General features: G+C 43.4%; 1 protein-coding gene across 1 annotated transcript in view; it reads right to left on the bottom strand.

Moving 5' to 3' along the window:
* Nucleotides 1-8,777, bottom strand: part of Dlgap2 (DLG associated protein 2) — an 886,725-nt gene extending 877,948 nt beyond the window's left edge. The window contains exon 1 of the mRNA XM_029562223.1: nucleotides 8,725-8,777. The gene's annotated coding sequence lies outside the window, so the exon portion shown is untranslated. The remainder of the gene's footprint in view (nucleotides 1-8,724) is intronic.
* Nucleotides 8,778-8,877: the final 100 nt, after the last annotated feature.

Here is an 8,877-nt window from a genome sequence, read left to right as displayed (position 1 = left end):
GCTCCACACACTCCACACACTATATACACACTCCATGCACACACACACACACACACACACACACACACACACACCAGTAAACATACTGGCAATCAAAACACTTGCACAAGTAAAAAAAATCATTTAAAAAAAGTTATAATTAAGTTATATAGCACATGAGAAAGCAGCAAAGAAAAGAGTTCAGGGAGGGATAGCCTTAGCTTTCATTTGACCTCGCTAAGAGGCACAAGTGTCGGAGACAGGGAAAAAGGAACTACTATGTGGGGTGAGCCAACCAAGTATGGCAGGCAGTTGGTGTGAAGACCCTGACTGGAGATGTGACTCAGTTCAGGGACTAGCCAGGAAGCTGTGGTTACAGAGGGAAGTGTTGAGAGTAGCAATAAGCTATCCGGTGACTAACAGGTGGTCAGGCTGTGCAGGACAGTGCAGAATACTGCATGCAGCTGCTCTAATGCATTGCCATGTGATAGTACCAGCAAAATTTAATCCTTGTTCTAGATACTGGGCACGCTCCAGCTCTCCTCCATTTCCAAGGACAGGAGCTTAGGGACATAGAGGTGAGGTATATGCTATCTTGTAATCTGTTTCCTTCACTTCACAGCATACAGAAAGGCTGTACTGTAGAATTAAATATTTAACTTTCATCTTTTTAATGGCTGTGCATTTAAAAAAATACTTTTAGCATTTTTATTGTATTTTATATTTATGAGTGTATTGCCTGCATGTAGGTAGGTGGACCCACGTCATGCAATGCCCGCAGAGGTCAGAAGAGGGCATCAGACCCCCTGAAACTGGAGTTACAGACAATGGTTAGCTTCTATGTGGATGCTGGGAATCGAACCCGGTTCCTCTGCAAGAGCAGCCAGTGTTCTTAACTGCTGAGCCATTTCTGCAGCCCATGGCTGTGCATTTTTATATTATGACTATATCATAACAAATTTAATCTAATATTATTCCATAAAACAAAGCTGGAGTGGATATCCACTCGGCTAACTTCTTGTTAATTCATTATTATTTCCTTTAGGGTAGTTCTCAAAGTGAATATGCCAGAACTAGTTACATGCAAAGAAATTTTCTTTTGCTTTAAGTGCTGTGATACTTAAGAAAATACTATTAGAGAAGCAAGCAAGATGGTAAATTGAAGACTAAGAAATACTGTTTGGTTGCTTTAAAAGTCTGTATAACTCATCTTTCACAACAAAAATAAACTTGAATCTAATTATACTGATAAACTAGAACATTTTTCTTTAGACTCATAAATGTTATATACTAAAATGGCCCCAACATTTTTTTTAGTCAAGGTGTCTCTATGTAGCCCTGGCTGGCCTGGAACTCACCATGTAGACCAGGCTAGCTTCAAACTCACAGAGATCTGCCTGCCTCTGCCCCCCAAGTGCTGAGATTAAAGTCATGTGCCACCATACCTGACCTCCCAATATAATTTCAAAACTAACTTTCAACCAGTAATGAAAATCTCTACATTGTCCATAATATAGATTTTATACAAAGCTTTTATCAGAAAGAAATTTGATCAGAAACTGCCAAAATGTTACAATATCATAAAATATAAATTATTTTAAAGAGCCATTGGTTTCTCAGTAAGGACAAATAAACAAGGTATACAAACCCATTGATATGTTAGCAAAGAGTCAAATCTCACTTATATGCACATAACTCAGAGAAACAATGTATAAAGATGTGAATGAGGAATCTTGTGGTGAGTGTGTAGTAAAGAGGTCAGTGGCTATGGATTTACTTATAATTTTAATGTTTATTGAGCAACACGGTCCATAATACCGTGGCAGGCACTGGGAGTTGCCAGTTCTGTCTCCTTCATGGCTACCTTCTCAGTCCAAGGACAGTGAATGCCCCAAGGGTATGAGGCAGCCCAGGCACCCTAGTGTACTTTCCAATGTCCATGCCCTCCTAGAGCACAAAGCAAGGACTTTAAGGATGACTTCATCTGGCATCAGGCCTGGGAAATATGCCACAGGGAAGTAGTGATCAACTAGGTCTAAAAACATAAGTATGAGGGAAAGATAGAAAACAAAACATTATTAAGCGTGGGCAGAAGTATGGAGCTCTATGGCAAATCTGGAGACAGAGATCAACACAGAGTTCTAGGATGAAGTGGAGGGAGCCAACAACCACAGAAAGGACAGTGATGATGTAAGAACAAAACGGAGCTCCAAGTGAGAGATGGGAAAATCCTAGCCCCGCGCTGAGGAGACTACAAGTCCTGTGGTCATCCACTGGTTAAACAGATCCTCCTGGGATAGGAGCAGAGGGTGACTGAGACAGTGAACCCTGACTCATAGAGTTGCCATTATAAAAGATCTGCAAAGACAGGGAAGTATGATCACAGCAGTGCAGAGGGGCGGCTTCTGGGACAAACACCTACTAAGTTCTCATTGAGCAAAGGAAACTTTCTTCCTAAAGTACAAAGCAACATGGAGTCAGATTCCCCTGGGAGCTGGAGTTACAGGCAGTTGTGAGCTGCCTGGTGTGGGTGTTGGAATCAAACTTGGGTCCTGTGCAAGAATAGTATGCACTCTTGACCACTGAGTCATCCCTTCAGCCCCCCAAAAAAAAAAAAAAAAAAAAAAAAAGTATTATAGGGCAGAGATGAGCCAGAGATAACACAGCTGGTCTCTAATTGATGATGGCTGGATTTACAATTTTCAGCCTTATGATGATGCAGAAGGGTACTTGTGGAGCCGTTCCATTTTCTCTTTCAGTATAACTTTTTGATAACCTTGTGCTGGGTTTCTGTTAGATGATTTTGCCCAATTATAGTCTAATGACAGTGTTTTGAGTACATTTAAAGCAGGTTAAGCTAAGGTACGATATTTGGTAACAGATGTATTAAATGCATATTTGGCTTTTTGGTATTTTCAATTAATTAAGAATTTTCAGGTGGTGGTCCTATCGTGACTCAAGGAGCACTTGTGAGTATAAGGCTTCTCTCTATATGTTGCTGCCTTCAGCATGTCATGGTCACTTTCCTCACAATAAAGCAGGCTTATGGGGAATTTGCATATCAGGAATTTAGGAAATATGTAGACACACAAAACTCAAAAACTTGTCTGTCAAAGGATATACATCATGAAATCACACGTATTTTTAGCATTAACCTATATTTGAGGATGCAGACATGAAGATCTGGCTCCATATAACACATAACTTACCATTTTGTCACAGAGATAATTTGTAAATACAATACATTATATGCTCTTTCAAGTTGTATGTGTATGTCTGGTCTTTGCTTTCCATCTGAGTCTACCACAAGACATAATCAGGAAAAACACTTCTGTATTTATACAACTATTACATACTACAGCCATATATATTCTGTTGGGAAAACAACTTTTTAAAATATTTTACTTATTATTTTTATCTTATGTGTATATTGTCTGCATATACGTAAGTGCACCCTGTATCATGAAATGCCTGTGGAGGACAGAAGAGCAAGTTGGATACCCTGAAACTGGAGTTATGGACAGTTGTTAGCTGACATATGGGTGCTGGGATTAAAACCTTGGTCTTCTGCTAGAAAAGCCAGTGTTCTTAACTGCTGAGCCATCTCTTTAGCCCCCAGGAAAACAACTTTTATGATTTAGCACTAGGGAAATTTTTTTTCTACTAAAAAATGAATTTGTGATGTCTATCCTGAAAAGGTGATCAAGTAAGGGTTTATGCTTTTTGGTCTTTGTTGATATGACTCCTAGGGAGCACAGAGTCAAATGTGATGACCAAAAACTTCTTAATCCTAATGGTCATCATGCTTGTTGTCTCTTTTTATTTCTGTTTTATTAACATTTCTGCCATGCCTTTATTGGTTAAGTTCACTTCAATTAAAAAAAGATTGGTAAGACAAATACACAAATAAAATAATGCTAGAGATAAACACTATAGCTCTATGGGAAGTAGGAATAGCTTGATAACTTTCAGCACTGGCAGCCCAAACTGAGCTGAGGCTGGCTTTATTTCCTTGAGATTGAAAAGGCCAAGACATACCAAGCATCTACACCATCCTTGACACAATGCTATTGCCATCAATTCATCTAATCGTTGTGGTCATCCTACTGAGTTAATATTGTATCTATCCCCTTTCAATAAAGGATAACTAAAACCCGGCAAGGTCAACCAAACTGCAAAATGCCACTCAACTGTCTGGTCAGGTAACAGCAGACCTGTACTCAATCACCCCTGACACCAACAAGATAAACTGTCACTCATCACCTTGTGCAGAAACAGCAGAATGTCCATTAAGTACAAGAGCATACGTTCCATATTGTCTGGGTACTCCATGGGCATTAGGGGCATAATTTCCATTCTTTTTCTTTCCCTGCTTTATGTTGGTACTTATTATTCAGCCTCTGTTTGTATGCATAGTGTGGAATATCATTTTTAAACCAGTTATATACACAAAGTTACTTTTTAAAAAAAATTTGCTACAATTTTCATGGGTCAATTCCAAATATCTGTTAATTTTCAGATATGATTGGTTTATTTTTTTCTTTTTTTCCTGGTGAAAACATACCAGATTAAAAATATCACCTTATGATGAACAAATCTTGTCCCCAAATGAGAGTTTTCACTTGAACTTTCTGAATAAACTGAAATTTTATTATTTATAAATTTATAAATTCTGATAAAAATCTATCCATCCCACTTGGTTGTCAGGGGTAGAAGTTTCGATTCAAAAGGAGAATTATCAGGTCTACATATCTGAATCAAGAGATATAGTTCTCTCAAATAGCCTGCAGTATGAACACAGATCTCTGTGGCCCTGGCCCTTCTCTCCTCCTCAGACAGGTACTACTCAGTGTGGGTCTATATTTCAGAGAGGTTGTAAGTTGACTGCAGCAACTCCAGGCCTTCTGTCTCTTCATCCCTATTTTCTACAGCTTTTCTTTCCTCAAGAGATACATAAAATTCTAGGCTTGAGTAGAGTTTCCTATTCTTTAATGATCTGTGCCATGGAACCTGTGATTTCCCCAGACAATCAATCATCCTGCCACAAGGAGTAGCTCAGCACAGCCAGACCCTGAGTATGGGAGGAATCTGCTCCAAAGAGGGGAAAATTCACACAGGATGGCAAATATACTGGCAGTCACTATAGGTCAATATGCCTAATTCTGGAATGGTCAGACAAGAAAGACTGGTATAGTTCTGGTTTCTATCATCCAAGCAGGAAAATCTCCCAGTAGCATCAGGGGCAAAAGCTCCCATAAGAGCACACCACCTCACAATGTCCCATGGAGGACAAAGACCAGTCAAAGGAACAACAGTTGTCCTTGTGGGCCTACAAGAAAGAACTGTGCGAGGAGCCACTGCTAGAGAAGATGTCTCATTTTCAGACAAAGTCAGAGAAGAGAGAAAATGGCAGGTATGAAGAAAATTAGCAGGCTAATGCTCATTGCTTTTTCCAAGGAGAGTAATTCAGAATTAAAATGTGTCCCTGCCAGTCCTCTGAAATCAGAACCCAGACACTTGGCCTCCTGAAAAATGAAATGCTTTTGTTGTGAATACAAGTGAATTATCATGCTCAGGTTTGTACATTCAACTATAAAGAAACAAACATATTTCAGTAGATACTAAGAAGCCAAGAGTGCTTATATGATGAAAAGTAATGTCTAGATAAAACTATGGTTGATTAAGAATAAAATTTAACTGCATAGAATGTTTTGCCCACTAACTTCCTGTGTGGTAAGCTCTAATTCTTTTATAGCCAACATGCTGCAGTGCTCTAAATATGACTCCCATCTGGCCAAAATGATGAATCATGGTTATTTTTATTGTATCCAATGCATGATCATGGCATATCCATTCCAAGGGTCAATAAATAATATTTAATCAGCTACCTCATAAAATCTATAATCAAAGTATACAACACTCTTTGGGCAACTAAGATCAAGTTTTTTTCTCAAATATTAATGATAAAAGAATTACAGCATTTTCAACTTCATTATGGAAGACAAAGTGTTAAAAGTAGAAATAACAAATTTTAACATTTAATAAAATACTAGAACTTTTTAGTTTCACATTGATCAAAATAAAGAGAACCAGAGAACTCAACACGATTTAAATTCTAAGAAGCATATATTTGCTTCTAATACTCAATTTGGAATATCTACCAATGTCACAAGTGAAGTAGACAAAAGTAGGAGCAGCAACAGATTGTCACAGATGAACATACATGTGTCATTCAGGAGCAAGAGCACAATGTAATCTAATTGTATAACGGTAAGAACATTGCTACTGAACCACCTAAATCATAAGTGCCTAGGGCACACTACAGCATCGATCTACACAAGCATGCTCCCTCAGACCACAGTAGCTCCACTCAGGATAACTGCTGTATTTGGGAAGTTTGATGGAAGCAATGACCCAGCACTGGTCAATCTGAAAGGACTTTCCGGGTAGGAAAAAATTAATGTGGAGAGAAAAAAATTTTTTAAATTATGCTCCTTTGAATTATTTGGCAAGCACTCACTTTGTTTATATGGTTACCCTTTAATCTAAAATACAACCTATTTACAGGACAGAGCAAAAGCACATGACTCCACATCTACTGAGTTCTTAATAGAATTGCTGACAGAGGAAGGAATCCGAGGGGCTAAGAAGTATAAGGTGCCAGCTCCTGACAGGGTATCTTTGAGAACAATCCCACATTTACTAGATCAGTCCTGTGGAGTGACTGGAAAGGAAGTGATGTGACTGGGGTGGGACCATTCCCCATTGTCTTTCATTAGGTTTATGATCCAGATGTGCTTGAGCAGAGCATTCCCCATGGCCTCCCAACCATGCTGCCAGATGTGGGCTATAAAATATTCTAATTTGTTCTCTTCCAAGTAATGTAAAAGTCACATCATCTAAGAGGAAGTGTACACACACTCTACAATTACCATGGGAGCCAAATCTGTGAGTCACCCAGCTGCCTGCACAAGACAATTTGGCTACTGGAAAATCCTGATTAATGGCATTTTTAAAACACTAGAGTAACAACTTGACCTGCCAAAAATTACTATTTTTTTTCATCATTTTTACTGTTTTTTTTTTCCCCTTGGCTATGTAGCATCTTCCACAGAGAATATAAAGTAAAATGAAAACCATGTTATAATGCACTTTAACTTTAGGCCTACATATTGTTGGGGAGGTGGAATGAAGTACAGTCCTGAACCAGTCCTGGACTACTTTAGGCTATGCTGAGACACCAGGTTGTTTTCTCATTACAAATGCAATTAATTCATGGGCTGCACAGTAACAGTCTTCTGTAAAGCATAGATCACTCGGGCCTAAGGTAACAGACAGCTTCAAGGCTACAGGATGTTGGACCAGCCAGCCACTGACAGGGAATCCCAAAGCCTCAAGTCCAGGGAGCTCCCGCCTGCCTCCAATTTTGAGACACCAGGAAAAACTGCTGCGCTTTAATCTCAAGCTCTGAAACGCCCACAGCCTGGACTGGCAGAGTTCATCAACGCGGAGGGTGAATTTGCTGCCCGCTGCTTTATTTTTTAATCAATACAGGATGGCCATGGCTGGTAAGTCACGCATTTGGATTTCGACCCTGGCTAGAATCGCCATTCATTTGAATGAAACTACACGCGGGAGGCTGGCACCGTGTCCCAGAAGTGTGGAAGAGCCACACACGGTGTTGTGAGTTTCGGGTGCGAATCGCTGAGCAGCCACAGAGCTCCAAGCTCCCCCTCCACCTGCGACACTCACTACGACCGCCGAGGCACTGCCTGCTGCCCCTGCCCACCTTTTTTCGACCCCCGCCTCCCGCCCAGGTCTCCAGTCCAGAGGCTCCAAAGCATCTCCCGCCATCCAACAGCGCCAGGAGGGTGGGAGAGGCACCGCAAGTCCCACCCGGCCCCACCTGGTCAGTTCCGGGCAGAGGAGCTGGTGCCTGCCGCCCCCTACACCCTCACCGCGCAGGGCTGTAATAATTACATCCTCATTATTTCTCCCGTGATCGTTAGGGAAGGAGCCCGAGAACAGAAACAGCCGCTGCCGGGGGAGGCTTAGTTACAAAACCCTGCGTTGGGTAGCGCCTCGCTTAGCAACCACCCCTAAAAAAGCCCCTGTGCTCCCCGCTCGCACTTGGAAAGCGGGGCGGCGGCCACCCCCTCCCGGCGCGCACCCTTAGGCCCAGGCCCTCCTCATCCTGCTGCAAGAGGGCATGAGTGGTCCCTCCCCGCCTCCGCGACCCCCGCGCGCAGCCCAGGTTCCAGGCACCTTCCATTCATCCCCAGGCTGGGTCTGCTTGCCGGCTTGGGCTCGGGGAAGGCGGAGGCGGGTCCCCAGCTGCCCCGCCAGAGCCGGACGTGCAGACCCTCGCCGGTATCCACAGCCGCGCCCCCTGCCCGCCGCGCGAAGCGGGGAATTTCACACCTCTGTGGCGCACAGCTCCGCACCTGCTCCTGCACTTGGGAGCCCGGGGAGCCCGGCGTGCGGCCACCCGGCCACGGCCACCGCCACCGCCACTACGCTGCAGCTCGGAAGGACCCGGTGTCTGATCCTCGGCACTCGCCCCCCCAGGGTCATCTCCCACTAGGGCGGCAACGTCCCTGGCAGACCCCTACCCCCAACCTAGCCGCCCTCGCAGGCACCACGCGGGTCGGTCTCGCCGCGCCGTCCCCTCCCGCCCCGACGGCTCGGGCCACTAAGAGCTCAGGTGCCCGCGTCCCAGTCCCCGTGGCCCCGCGCGGCTCGCACCTTTCTCAGAGTGGACATCCTCGGGCGCTCCTAGATCAGCAGGTGCGCGGCGACATGGCCACCCCTCAGGCCGGCGGTGTAGGCGGCCCTGCCTCCAGCCCCCAGGCTCAAGGGTCCGTGAGTCCAAGCGGTCTTCCGCTGTCCGTCTGTCAG

Source organism: Nannospalax galili, unplaced genomic scaffold (genome assembly GCF_000622305.1).
Source record: "Nannospalax galili isolate Female #2095 unplaced genomic scaffold, S.galili_v1.0 scaffold134, whole genome shotgun sequence".
NCBI lineage: Eukaryota > Metazoa > Chordata > Mammalia > Rodentia > Spalacidae > Nannospalax > Nannospalax galili.
Note: the sequence above shows the minus strand (reverse complement) of the source record. Positions and strands in the feature narration are given on the sequence as shown.